General features: G+C 42.7%; 1 long non-coding RNA gene across 1 annotated transcript; it reads left to right on the forward strand.

The window, feature by feature from the left end:
• The first annotated feature begins 12,411 nt into the window (after window positions 1-12,411).
• LOC116988623 lies at window positions 12,412-12,910 on the forward strand. The gene is made up of 2 exons (XR_004416006.1): window positions 12,412-12,629; window positions 12,713-12,910. It is a non-coding gene; the product is annotated as an uncharacterized LOC116988623 (long non-coding RNA).
• Window positions 12,911-15,624: the final 2,714 nt, after the last annotated feature.

A 15,624-nucleotide genomic window follows, 5' to 3' on the forward strand; every position in this document is an offset into this window, starting at 1 on the left:
AAGCCACCAATCAAAACGTATGGAATTAAAATGGTGGAGGGATAACATTCGGCATTGTTCCAACCCTATCGTTATCAGTTAACCCTTAGTGGTGCTACAAACTGATGCCAGTGCGCTTGGTTGGGGTACTACCAATTTCCATCTCCATCTGTGGAGGTAGATGAAGGCACAGGAGGCATCGTTATCACAGACACTTGGCATAAACTACCTGGAAATGTTGGGTACGCTCTATGGCCTAAAGTCATACTGCTCTGGGATAAATCACCAGCATGTTAGACTACAAAGTGACAATCTGACTAATACAATTTGGTAATGGTGTATCCAGAGAAATATTGGAATATCAGCTACCTACCAGGTAATCCAAAATTCAGTGACAGACATCAGGTCACGAAAATTCAATAAAATAAGACTTAATCACCAGTTACCAAACTGTGTTTCTTGGGAACCAGACCCTGGGACAGCAGGGACAGATGCTTTTCACTGCATTGAGGGGGCAATTGTTTACCTATGCATTCTCTCATTCTCTGCATCATCAGTCGGGTATTACGAAAAATACAACAAGACTCAGCATCTGTTAATTGGTAGTGCCGATTGGCCTACTTAACCATGGTTCCCTGTGATACTCAACATGGGTTTTAACCATGCATCACCATCCTGAAACAACCAGATTATTGGTTCATCCCGTAACAGGGGAACCCATCCATGTCAAAAACAACAAACCTATCAATTTGTAGAGTCTAAAGAAACCTCTACTGCAACTGGGACTGGCGGACCGAACATTGAACATTATCTCAGCGGGCCACAGACAGTCCACCAAAAACTATATCTGGTATACATCAGGAAATGGGAGATATATTGTCACAGAAACAACACAGTTTGATGAACATAACGTCTGTTCTCGAATTCCTGGCAGGCCTCCATTATGATGAGGGGCTCAGTTACAGTGCCATTAACTGCGCCAGAAGTGCCCTTTCAACATATCTATGGCGAGGATCAGAGCGTCATTCTGTTGAGACTCACCCCTGGTAACCAAACTTATGAGGGGAATTTTTAATATCAATCCCCCAAGAACCAGGTACTCTCTAAATGGGATATGAGTATTGCCCTAACGTTGCTAAGGAATTGGTCTCCAGCAACAGCTCTGTCCCTGCAAAGACGGACGCACAAAACAGTCATGCTGATGGCTTTGGTCACGGCACTAAGGGTACAGTCGTACATAAGTTAAGGCTGGACTATATTGTGACGGAAATCAAGGAATTGTAGCTTTGGAGGTGATTCATTCTCTCAAAGTTAGACATCCTGACAGATTGCCTCGCGCAAACCGCAGAAAAACGTATTTAGCTGACAAAGCAGACGTGCAGTTAATTAGTGAAAATAAGTCAGCTGCTTTACAAAGTAAACATGACCTTTGAAGCTAATTAGAGCTACGTTAATGAAACAAAGGACTAGTCACGAGGAGCCATCCTAATTGAGCAGTATAAATACTAGTGCTTTTCAAGCCTTCACGACGGCGGCAGCAGCTTTCGACAGGGGTCTTAAGGAACTTAACTACCTAGAGTAGTTCTTCCATGCTACACTCCTAGAGAGGTAGTGAAGGCAAGTCCTGATACAGGCAACCTAGTGTTATATTTGTATTTACCCCGTACGGCTACCCTGCTCTCTGATATAGTCTCCTAGAGGGGCTGAGGCTCGGTAAAAGTCGGGGATCTTTTTAACTAAAAAAGTGTGTTAAATTCACAGTGCTTTTAAACACTGTTTGTTAGGCTTCATACGGACATCTGAACGGTAAGATTTTTGATATATACACGTACTGTATGTAGAGTAAGGATGTGCGTATGAATTGTACCAACTGCTTGATTTATTATACCTTTGACAAATTGAATAAAAACCATTGTTTGATTAAATTCAGTCAACGCCCTATCGTCATCTTACTACTTATAGTGTAGCAATAATATATAGGATATAAGTAAATGCGAGGAGCAACATTTAACACTTAATAGCTTTTAAATTCCCGAGACGTCGACACGTATCAACGGCGAACGACCGACGACCCAGACCGGAAATAAGGTATTAGTTTATCTTTTGCGCTTTCTATAATGAATACGGTCTTAGTTCTATTGACATAACTAACCGGTATACAAGGAAAAAGGACTAGTCAAGATCCCGGAAAAAGGGGGAGTTAGTCTTAGTATTCTAGTGGGTTCCTTGTCAGGATCTAGGATAATTGTATAGAAATCTGTAGCAATTGGCGCCCAACGTGGGGCTCTTTGGAGTTAATTTGAAGAGCCTCACTAAAAATCCTAAACTGCCTATAAGTAGGTAAGAAAATAGGTACACAGCCGTTAAAATAGGTAAAACAGAAGTATAAGGACCTCGAAGAAATCAGTACTGAGTCTAGAGTTTAAAAGTCGATAAAAAGACTCTTTAGATAAACCGGGGATGGCTGCTCCAGCCTCTCACCCTGCTGCATGGCGAGACCTGCATGCTCAGGCAGATCGAATAAACGGATGGGGAAACCAAAGATTTGTAGTCCCAGACGGAGGAGATTTTCATGCAGAAATAGCCGGCCACAATGGGAATGCAGCCCCTGCTCCAGGTGCCCGCTTTGTAGTCGAGATAACGGACCAAGGAACCCGACATCGATATGATTGTAAGGTACCCGTTAATGCAGGAGACCCCTGGTATTTAGGGTCAAATGTCCAAGATCCGAACCATGTGGGTACAGTTGTAGTCAACATAAACGACTTACCAGTGAATATTACAATAGTAAGTCCCGGATTATCCAGGTTTGCCTGGCCAGACGATCCGGGAGAAACTTTGATAATAAGGCCCTCAGAAATTAGGAAAATACTAGCAAATATGAGACTAGATGCTTCCATAAGATTGGCCGAACATAATCATGCACGTATTTTATGGGAAAGAACTCACCCTCAGGGAATACCACGTCCTGCTCCAGTCATGACTGTATATGGCCCATGCACGGTAAAAAGTTTTAATGAAACCTTCCCTGATTTTCCTAAAGAAAACAGAGCGGCTATTAAATATTTAGTCCAGAAATTCGATAGAATAGAAAACATGACCAGACCTTTGACACCTGAAGATAGAAGGCATCTGTTGGGAAATCTGGGTGCGCCTTGTCTGGTATTAGATGTAGCACACACCGGAAGTCTGACCGATGTGCTTAGACAAGCTCACGTCCTTTGCTATGGAATAGGACTAAGAGAAGCCTCTCTCCCAATAATAAAAAGTCTATTGTCAGGCACCATTAATTTAGTCAGATGCTTACAAGTAGCAGTTTTCTTGGGGTTAGACTGGGACCGCTGTAAAAGACATTTGTTTGATCTCATACTCGATCCGGCAGTAAGTGAAAGAGTACGGGGTCGGGTGAGAAACCGCCAACCCCTAGACAATCCTTTTGAGATATTCGGTACTGCTTTAGGAGAATGTGCCACTGACCGAGATGTTTGCATAGGCGAGCTTTTGAAAAAGGCTGATCAAGGGGGAGAAATCTCCCGTAAATCAGCAGGAGTAATTCCAAAAAAGGAAAAAACCCGATCATCTGACACAACCACTTCCACCAGCCAAGCCACTCCTCAAAGGGATGGACGAGGCAGAGGAAGAAGAGGGAGTGGACGACTGAGAGGGCATACACAGTATAGAGAAGCAGCACAAGGATCACCCAGGAGATCAGACCAGAGAGATTATCAAAATTATCGCCAGGATCAGGGTAGGCAACAGGATAGAGAATATGATCAAAGGGATAGATGTGATCAAAGGGATCAAAGAGATCAAAGAGACGGAGGCGGTTACCCGCAACAGAGAGGTTATATTTTAAGACCTAGAAATCAAGATGGGTATGCACAAACTTCAGGTAGAGGTAGGGCCCGAGCTGAGGGAGAAACCAGCTACCAAAGGGATAATAGACCGAGAGGTAGAGGAACACAAAACAAACCTCACAATGTGGGAATAAACAGGGCATTCCACAGTCCCGAGGAACAAGAGCCCAGGGAAGGACACAGTAGTAAGTGGCAGGACCACCACACAAAGTTCCCATTTTGCAAGGTGAACCTACAAGGTAGAAAACCACAATAGGGGTGGACCCGAGGACAGATTGATACTGGAGCCGATGTCACCTGTATAGATACAGCCATAGCCCAGCGTTTAGACTGCGACCCTCAAGGGCAGGTTTGGATACAAGGTGCCACCGGTCACATAGAAGAATGTACCAATTACAAAGTTAAAGTAAAAATGGCGAACGGGAGAGAATTCACCTCCATAGCCGCCGGCATAGATAATTTACAAAAACGATTACAAATTGGGATTTTGATCGGGGTGCGAGATATTCAAAAATACGAGCTATTAAAGACCCCCCGAGACGATAGAAATTCACACCTCGAATTACAAATAGAAGCAGAACCAGATCCAACGATAAGGGCTAGAATAAAACATTTAGTCTTTAGTAATTGGGGAGTCTGGCAGATGCACAAAAATCATTGCGGATCGATCACACCCGACGGAGATACCGTCACCGGTATGAACGAATTCCCCAATCCAAGCCAGTATCAAATCAACAAACCTGAAGCCAGACGAGCTATTCAAGAAGTCATTAATGATTTAGTTGAACAGGGAGTCTTGGTGGAAAGGAGTTCTAAGGTCAATACACCAATTTTAGCAGTCGCTAAACCCGGTAAACCGGGCGAATACCGCTTGGTATGTGACTATCGCGCCTTAAATAAAGGCTCCGTGAAATTCGCGGGAACTCTATTTAACATGGCGAGTCAGACCATGCAGATTCAAAGACATATATATAAAACCACTTTCGACTTAGCCAACGGCTTTTGGAGTCATCCAATTCCCGAGCATGATTGGGACTATACAGCAATCACTTCCCCTCAGGGAGTCCAATATTGCTGGACCAGATTGCCCCAAGGATTTGTAAATTCCCCGCAGATTTTTTCGGCCCAAGTCCTACGAACTTTAGATTTTCTAAGAAACGAACACATAATTGAATGCTATGTGGATGATATATTCACTACACACGCGACTCTAGATGATCACTTCAATTGTCTTCATAAAATACTCCAAGTCTTACGAAATTTGGGGTACAGAGTAGGGCTCAAAAATCAGCAATATCCAAGACAACTGTGAAGTTCTTGGGGATTGAGATAGCCGAAGAAGGACGTGGCTTGACTTCCGCGTTCAAAGAAAAACTGTCAGAATTCAAATCACCCACTAACGTAAAACAATTGCAAAGCATTCTGGGATCCCTAAATTTCGCTAGAGGTTTCATTATAGGATACGCTGAGTTAGCAGCTCCCCTATACAGACAGATAGTAGCCCCAAACGAAAGATTTGTATGGGAACCAGAACACCAGGAAGCACTAAACAAACTAGTTGAAACAATAGTTGAAAGCGCCTGGTTAGCCACACATACACCCGGTGCAACCATAGAGGTTACTCTGATACTCTCAGACTCCTCTGGAACCGTGGTATGCAAAGATGAAGGGAAAGCTACCCCCTTCCAATACTATTCCATGAACTTCTCCACTACGGAATTAAAATTCCCAAAACTTGCCAAAGCCCTGACTGTCTTAACACACGGGCTTTTACACTTAAGAAGAGTACAATCCGAGGCTCCTATAAAAGTACTCACACATTTCCCAGAACTAAATGAGTCAAGGGAAAGCATTGTCAGGGATCGCCGCGTCCACAACGTCCGATGGGACAAATGGGACATCATAAGGGCAGACCCGACTATCCTCTGGCTAAAAGATCCCAGTGAAGAAATGAATACCTGGGCTTTACCCGAATTAGCCGAGGAAGGAGAAAAACCCGATCGAGCAGACATAGTCATATATTGCGACGGGTCATCTCAAGAAACTAAGAACCCTGATGGTTCTACAACCAGGAAAGCAGGAGCTGGTATAGTTAAGGGTACCTGGGGACCGGAAGGTTTTATCCCAGACACCACGAAATCAGTCTTTTTAGGGACAGGTATGACGGCACAGTTAGCCGAAGTGGAGGCCCTGACTGCCGCTCTAGAGCTTGTAGCACCTGGAGATAGAAGTAAAGCAATCTTGATTTGTACTGACAGCAACTATTGCCATGGTGGCTGTAACGGATTGCTAAAAGACTGGGCGAATAATGGTTTTAAAACAGCTAGAGGCAAACCCATCCAGCATGCTGGATGGTGGAAAAAGATAAATGCATATCTAGAAAACATGCCTAGACTGATTGTAAGACATGTACCTGCTCACCAAAAAACAGGTGAGCATGCCGTAGGAAACAATATGGCCGATTCACTGGCTAAACAAGCACTTGGTACAAATCTGCCTAGACACACAATTGTTAATATTGTAACACGCCAATCAATAAAAGATAACACGGATAAAGAGTTGATGGACCTGGTGGCTGGTAAGACCATTCCAGGATATCCCAAATACTACTCGTACATATTAAGTCCTGACGGGACGGTCCGCTGCCTGAAAAAAGGAGACCTAAAAGGGAAAATCATAATCCCTAAAAAAGACAGGCATCGGTACATCAAAGAAGCACATCAAGGATTGGGTGCAGCACATGGAGGAGCAAAAACCACCTGTGCCCACCTATCGCTTCAATACTGGTGGCCATTTATGTTGTCTGAATGCCGAAAGTTTAAAGCCAACTGTGAAACCTGTATGAAACACGACAAAGGAGGGGGGGGTAACTAGACCTGGATACACCGTACGGGAGAAACCCGAAGCCCCTATGAAGCAATGGCAAGTTGACTTCATTGGTCCGTTGCCCGAATCCCGAGGGGATCCTCCCTTTAACCGTAAAAACAGGTACATACTTGTGTGTGTTGATGAATGTACATCTTACACTTGCCTATATCCCACTGCTAGTTGCACGTGTTCAGACGCTATCGAAGCTCTTGAGGAAGCGATAAAAATACTAGGTCCTCCCTTAATCATTCACTCAGACCAAGGTCCGGCCTTCGTAGGCACGGCCTACAGAGAATGGTGTAAATTTAAGGGAGTACGGACCGAATACAGTAGCCCCTTGCACCCCGAATCAGCGGGAGTTGTGGAGAGGAAAAATCAGGACGTCAAGAGGGCCATAGCTAAGATGTGTACTACCCGAAGCGGATCATGGGTTAGAGCTGTTAACTTTGTACAAATGGCAGTCAACAACACCCCCATAGACAGCGAAGGACCAAATAGACATATCACTCCATACTTTCTAATGTTTAGTGTACAAATGAACACTAAACTAAGTATAGGAGACGAGCAAAGACGTTTGTCCCTTATGCAGGAATATAGGGAACTACGACACGCAGAGTCGGTCTTACTTAAAGCAGAAAGAGCCAAACAGGACGAAGGGAAAAATATATGGTTACCTAAAGTAGGTGATTGGATCTTAGTCAAGACTAACTACACCAAGGGTAAATCACTGAAACCTAAATTTGGCCCTGCTCAACAGGTAATAGCTGTTGGGGAGCGGACTGTAACATACCTTAGGAAAGGTAAACAACAGATCATATCGGTTGACAACTGTAAACCCGTAAGTAAAGACTTTGTTCCTCCTATAAATGAGTTGGATAGATCAGTTAGAGATGGAACCGCTCCCGGAGGAAGAGCCAATGCTGAGTCAAAAACCCAGCAAGAAGTACGAGGAGCCAGGCCTAAGACTAGGTCTATGGGCCCGGCGAACCCATAAAACACATAAACAAATCAAACCCACTAAAACAAAGAAAAATAAGAAGGGGGACGAGGTTAAACTAGTTATAGATCCTCAGGGATCAGGATATAAGGAAGGATGTAAAGCTTGTGGACGGATTACATGTAATTTTCTGTTTGCATTCTTTTTCATAATTTTCACCCTCCTCGGCGCAGGAGTGATCCTTTTAGTTAACCTAACTAGCTCCTCATGTCACCTCATGGAAAGTGACTTGGTTAAGAATAACTCCCTTACTTCAGGAATAGAACTAAGTAAATGGGGAATTATAGGAGGTTTAGGCCTAATCTTGGGTCCCAAGGGACAAATGATAGCCCTGACCGCATTAATCCACTTCTCCATGGCCAAGCCCCAAGACAAGGTGGAAGTAGAACCACTCCGAAACGGGATGATTTGGATTAAAGAGCCATATCCTTTCCGTTTAGACACAGGGAAAATATTGGTACCTCTAACTCTGGTACTGGATTCCCAGGCCATGTTGGATGATATGGACTTAAATCGTAATGGGGCCGGGGACGGCCTTATCCTGGTTAGTGAACTAGAACAGTTTTACAAAACCATGTTACAGATCAGTCCCCAGATTACAGACCCCTCCATCTGGCAGGAAGAAGAAATGAGTAAATACAGAGATTGTTATATCACTCAAATTAATACAACGATTCCATCCAAAACTGTGACCAGGGCAGACTGCACTTGGCCCTACAGGGATGTTAGTAACAGTGGCTTCCATGACTTAGCCAGCTATCACCCCATCCTGGTGTGGAGTGCCTTTGCAAATTGCCAATCAGCCCTTAACCACCAAACCAAATACCTTCGCAAGGATTGTTCCTATGACGATGGTTCCAAAGTCTGGTTTACCACAGAGGACGAAAGTAAGTTAGGTCCAAGTGAAATACCTTACACATTCAATTTACCCGCCATACCACCAGGATTCCATATGATTTGTAGTCCCAGAGTATACGGCCCGTGGTTCAGACGAACCAAAAATAAGGAGGGAGAAATTAGGAAAAAAATGGAACGAGACACAGATGGGAGACATTTTTGCACCCATCGACCCTTCCATATGTAACCTCCCTATCTTTTCCTTATTAAACCAAACCAAAATTGGAAATTACACCTGTGTTAATGTCGCCAGATATACACCCGGTAGATGTGGGGATATATGGGCCAAAGGAGACGAGAAATGGCAGAGAATTGAATTCCCCTGGAAGACATATAAAGATTACCCGGAAAAAAGAAAGGAGGTTTTCAAGGAAGGGGATACAACCAATGACCCCACCAGCGATACTAAGGCCGGTTTTCAAGAATGGAAATCGGTTTATCAACTGATACAAAACAATGAGACATGGCGAGGGGTAAACGGGTCCCTCATAAAGGAAGAAGTCCTCAATTTTAATTTTACGAGGACCCAATTTAAGGTCTATCTTAATCTTACAAGCAAGACTTTTACACAACAACCGACAGACATTATCTGTTGGCTTTGGGGTTATATGAAATGCACAAACATAACAAGACAGCGTACGGTTGAACCTGCTACCGTAAAGTTCTTTGAATTACCTTCCCCTTACAGGTGGTTACATTTTAACACCTCGGGGGAAGAGTAACTTAGACTTGCCGGTAAGATGATTTTCTTTATTTTTCTGCTCCTACGCTTCTCCAGTATAAAAGGAAATGTAGCCAGCAAGTTAAAAGATTCCCAATTGGAGACTATTGAAATATTAAATAACATGAACAAATTCTCAGAGGAGCTCAAGAATAATCAGAAAAACATCGTTGAGTTTACCAGGTTTTTACACAAATCGCAGGTAGAAACTACTATGGAAACAATGAAGGCTCTAACCCATATAGACCAAGCCTTCACAAGGGAAAATCTTAAAACCACGTTAATGGCGCTAGCCGCACTTTTGAGTACCGGAAGGGTTAAACCTTCTTGGATCCCAAAGCAGATTTTAAGCAAAGAACGCTGGATTACTAGCACCCAGCTACTCGATTCATCCAGTCGTCTTTACTACATCAAACGAGAAGGGGCACCTCCCACATATAGGAGCCCCTCCTTAAAATTAACCCTAAACATTTTAATCACTGTTCCTTGGATAACAGATACCACAGCTGCAAACTATACCCTCAGATTATATAATCCTGGTATAGTGCGTTGCCACCATTATTGGAACAAAGGCTGTTGGAAAACAATCATCAAAGTCCCATATAAATATGGCCTGTTGCGGAATAACACGCTCCAGGTATATCAGGGCATTCCACGCCAAGATAGGACAGGACTGACCCTTACAAATTTCGAGGAAACAACTGAATGTATCAATCATCATTGTCCCGTTATAGAGGAGAGAATAAATATACCCAAAGATTCCTTATACTCTATGGGAAATGGTTCATACATAATTTCCAAAACTTCGCCTGGCTCCTGCAATGACTCCTGCAAAATTAGTGAGGGCACATACTTAGTCTCTTCTTTTGCACATGACAAAACCACTTGCTGTAACCATACAATATATGGTCAGCCACAGGAAAGGGAAATAATTTTTCACGTTCCCAGTAAAGATCAGACCCTTCAAATCATTCTTTCCAAGCTCGGAGACATACTTGTCAACCTTGAGGACAATGAGCTGATAGTTACCTATACAGATTGGGACATCAATACCCAACTTAGGAACTTGAGATCAAAAGTTAGCAATATTGATACAAGTTATGGGAGACAGATTCAGGATGTTTTTGAGGCCCTGGCCGAAACTCTCAAAGGGATTTTATCAGAAGGATTAGCAGCCCTAGGAGGATTAATAGGAGGTCTCGGCAGCCTTATGGGTGATGTAATGAACTTCCTCGCCGACCTTTGGGGTCTTGGCTCGTATGCCAAATATGGAATATACTGCGTAGTAGGCTTAGTCCTCTACCGCGTCTTGCGAACCTTTTTGTCTTCTAGAAACCCAAATGAGTTCTAACGAGGCAAAGGACCAATACCGGGAGGCGATTTTGGAACATTTAAGGGAAGATTTACAGGCACACCCAGATCACGAGGAACAAATGGAACTAATTGCCAGATACAGGGCTGCCAGTTGTTTAAGCATGGAAAATATACATTTATTCTGCATTAACAGTCTTACCAAAACCTCAGATTTATCCATGCAATCAGGCCCCTATATTAGGGGTCATCCTATCATTGAGCCTGACCCTCTCACGGGAGATTTCACTTTCAGAAACGTTTTTATCCGATGTAATCTATGCCACCAATGGTGCCCAGGTCATTGCCTCCTGAGTGGAGGTTATGATAGACTCCCATTCCATAAAAATCACAAAAATCCTCGTTACTAAAAGGTAAGAAATGGATCATAAGATGATGGCCATGGGATTTATCCTCAGTATTGCCTGCCTGGCATTACAACTAATATACATGCTAAAGTTCTTTTACTCTAAATTACGACACAGACGGTGGCCTCTCGGACCTTTTCTAATCGCTCTCATATACCCAATTAGCATTGCAACAGTCATTTGCAGCATGTTAGCCCAAGGAGGGGGAGAGGATTCCGACATCAAAACCACCACCGAAATTAACAGCACAACCACTGATATCAAATACGAGTCATATACAGAGTTTAATATTTTAACTTTCTTTTCTACGGCTCATTTATTATTTGGGCTAATCAACCTGCGACATTACAGATTCACTGATCCCCAGAAGGGGGAGCGAACATCCCTTCTAAAGAAACACAAGGAAGTTATCTTCTTTGTCTTTATACATCTGACTATGACGCCATACCTAGCTTTTTGGTTTATTACACTTACACCCACCATTATTTACATCTTAGGAGCCCTACTATTGATATTAGCAGTAGTAGATGCTTATGTCTTGTTTTCTATTACAGAACAGAGACCATGGATGCAGACAGATAACAAACAGAAATATAGATGGTGGTTAGTTTTAATCCTGTTATTATATACAACAGGATTGGTAGTCCAAGGAAAAACACCCTGGATAGGACAGGCTATATGCACCCTAGCTATTGTAACTATAGTATTAGATTGTATATTTGTTTACCTTTCAGCTCTCTCTTCCGAACGACTACCCCGAATTTCAACACCAATTGTAAAACTATGTCATCCTCGAAAAAGCGTCAGTTGCAATATTGCAATACCTGACATATATTCCCAAACCCCGACAACGGGACCAATTCGAACACCTTTCGTAATATATTACCAAAACCTCCCGCATCTAGTGATCAAGACCGACCGGCAGGGTTGTCCCACCAAGGTCCAGTTAATGAGGGAAGTGCACCTGCATCCCGCAGCGACAGCCCCCCCCAGAGTCAGATTCCCAGGTTTACATAGGAATGACTGGAACCCAGGAACAAAACAATGGGGACCTAGCTGGCCAGAACAGCTACGATACCCACTGTTAACCTGCCTAAATTACAGACCGGTCGTTAAAGTTTTCTCCAAATAGGATACTTTTCCCGCCTTTGGAGGAAACGTGATAGATCGAGAAAAGGGGAAATGGGAATGTATATACAAACCGAGATTAGAATTACCTATTAAAGTATTAGCAAGAATCTACACAACCCAGAATAAAGAGGGGAACAGGTATACGGCCAAAACCACTGGAGGCACACTCCAGTGGATCCTCCGCTGTAACAGTTTTGAATGACAGTATTTGCGTAATCAAGTATTCAGTTCATACTCCCGAAATGGCTAAATAAATAAAGTCTGAGTATCCTAGTGATCCTGACTAAACCGAAATGGCTAAATAAATAACGTCTGAGTATCCTAGTGATCCTGACTTATGGTACAACCACCGCAAACCAGATACCCATAACCCTAGTGGATGGGACCAGACCGAGGGTTTCCTTCTGGCCTTGAAGGAACTAGCCGTCTGGGGTCCTAGAGACAACATACTAAATATTCAAGTCCTTATCACCCCCGTGCCCCCAACAAGAAGGACACAGATACCGCCTCAGAAGAAGGGGAGGATAAGGAAGAAGATATTCAGAGGGAAATGGAAGCTCTAGCCGTTTGGAGTGACCAGAACCACTTCTCCGACGACACCGACGAAGAGGAAAACTCTAAAGCTAAGGGTCCCAGCGAATTGACCCACCAGGTGTCGGGAAATACAGAAGGAGGACCAACTGAGATACCGGCTGATGAAATAGTGTGCTTGCCTAGTGCTCCACGGCAGCTATGGATCTCAGAAGAATATCCCGAGGAAGAAACTTTCATAATCCCTGTCGAGCGTGACAGTGAAGGAGAGGATGCTGAGTGGAGTCATCCATCCGATGAGTTGATGTACCGTTTTTTCGGACACAACTGTGATGACCCAGAAATAGAATAAAAACTATTGAGTAGCTAGACTCTCAATATTTTCGCCTTATACCCACGGACACATGAAAAATAGAAATCATTGCAAGAATATTAATCAACACAACTGCCAAGGGGCCGAGAATAAACCTCGAATCCAAAGCAAGTCTTCAGGAAAATATCAACGCTTCTTCTCTGAAGACGGAAAATTTATTGAAATCTGTTTTGTAATACTTTGTATTGTATTATGACTAAAAATAACTTTTTTGCTTTCACCCGCAAAATCATGCGACAATTTAGAATAAGATGCTGTTTGTTGTGTATTGAAATAGTATTAATATTAATCTAAAAATATACTTAGGATGTTTTCTTGCTATGATATGCCTAGAGCAATTTTATTATAATATGTTTGAGCATAAGATCATTATGTATGACTAGAAGGAAGAAGTTAGGCAGTCCACATCCCCGGACGCAGAGAATGGTTCACTCCAAGGAGGGGGTGTGACGGAAATCAAGGAATTGTAGCTTTGGAGGTGATTCATTCTCTCAAAGTTAGACATCCTGACAGATTGCCTCGCGCAAACCGCAGAAAAACGTATTTAGCTGACAAAGCAGACGTGCAGTTAATTAGTGAAAATAAGTCAGCTGCTTTACAAAGTAAACATGACCTTTGAAGCTAATTAGAGCTACGTTAATGAAACAAAGGACTAGTCACGAGGAGCCATCCTAATTGAGCAGTATAAATACTAGTGCTTTTCAAGCCTTCACGACGGCGGCAGCAGCTTTCGACAGGGGTCTTAAGGAACTTAACTACCTAGAGTAGTTCTTCCATGCTACACTCCTAGAGAGGTAGTGAAGGCAAGTCCTGATACAGGCAACCTAGTGTTATATTTGTATTTACCCCGTACGGCTACCCTGCTCTCTGATATAGTCTCCTAGAGGGGCTGAGGCTCGGTAAAAGTCGGGGATCTTTTTAACTAAAAAAGTGTGTTAAATTCACAGTGCTTTTAAACACTGTTTGTTAGGCTTCATACGGACATCTGAACGGTAAGATTTTTGATATATACACGTACTGTATGTAGAGTAAGGATGTGCGTATGAATTGTACCAACTGCTTGATTTATTATACCTTTGACAAATTGAATAAAAACCATTGTTTGATTAAATTCAGTCAACGCCCTATCGTCATCTTACTACTTATAGTGTAGCAATAATATATAGGATATAAGTAAATGCGAGGAGCAACATTTAACACTTAATAGCTTTTAAATTCCCGAGACGTCGACACGTATCAACGGCGAATGACCGACGACCCAGACCGGAAATAAGGTATTAGTTTATCTTTTGCGCTTTCTATAATGAATACGGTCTTAGTTCTATTGACATAACTAACCGGTATACAAGGAAAAAGGACTAGTCAAGATCCCGGAAAAAGGGGGAGTTAGTCTTAGTATTCTAGTGGGTTCCTTGTCAGGATCTAGGATAATTGTATAGAAATCTGTAGCAATATGACTTCTTCAACAGGAATATAACGTTTCATATTACGAATTAGTCAAACAGAACAGGCCTCAAAATAGAATCAGAAATAGAAATAGAAAACAGGATTATCAGGCCTCAAAATAGAATTTAGGGATTACCCTACAAATATCGTCTCTGTATAATAAGAACACCAAAAACATCTGAGGCTATGAGATGGCACTACTAATCAGCCACAAACAAACCCACAAAAAAGTGTCGGTTCAAACTATTTCCAGATGGCTGACACAGGTTTTAACAACAGCCGGGATGGATACGAACACATTCAAATCTTATTCCACCAGGGCTGCAACTACATCGGCAGCTATGGAGTTGGATGTACCAATGAACCAAATCCTCGAGACAGCAGGATGGATCAGGGGAAAATTTTCCAACTATTCTACCACAAACCAGTAGTTAAACTGGAACTTGCAGAGCCAATTTTAAGTTCTGTAATATAATTTCACCCCATAAATAGGGGCTATAATTTGTTGTTAACAATTTATCATGGATTTCAATGTTGGATTCATGTCTAAACATGTTAACACAATTCCTCCCACAGTCAATTAAGGCAGATGTGATGCATGGACTCGTTTCCACGGCATGAAATCACAGAGCTTTGAAATCTTCACGTAGTCACTCACGTGACTCCGAAGTAAAATAGTAAGATTAAACGAGAACTTACCAGTTCGAAGTTTGATTGTTATTTTATGAGGAGTACGTTGAGGGAATACGTGCCTTCCGCTCCCACCCTTGATCATATACTCAACTGGTATTTTCTTCTCTAATCTTACTATGTTCAGTCATTACAGTTATCTGTGATTTCACACCGCTGCTTTGAAGAATGACACGCATGCGTCCTGGCGGGGTTCACGTATTCCCTCAACGTACTCCTCATAAAATAACGATCAAACTTCGAACTGGTAAGTTCTCGTTTAATCTTACTATTTAGGGAGTTAGAAAGAGAGTTAAGGAGAAGGACCGCAAAAGTAACAATCTCAGGATTACTGCCTGTGCCACGCGACAGTTAGAGTAGGAATGGAGTGAGGTGGAGGATAAATGCGTGGCTGAGGGACTGGTGCAGAAGGCAGG

This window comes from Amblyraja radiata, chromosome 27 (assembly GCF_010909765.2).
Source record: "Amblyraja radiata isolate CabotCenter1 chromosome 27, sAmbRad1.1.pri, whole genome shotgun sequence".
Taxonomy (NCBI): domain Eukaryota; kingdom Metazoa; phylum Chordata; class Chondrichthyes; order Rajiformes; family Rajidae; genus Amblyraja; species Amblyraja radiata.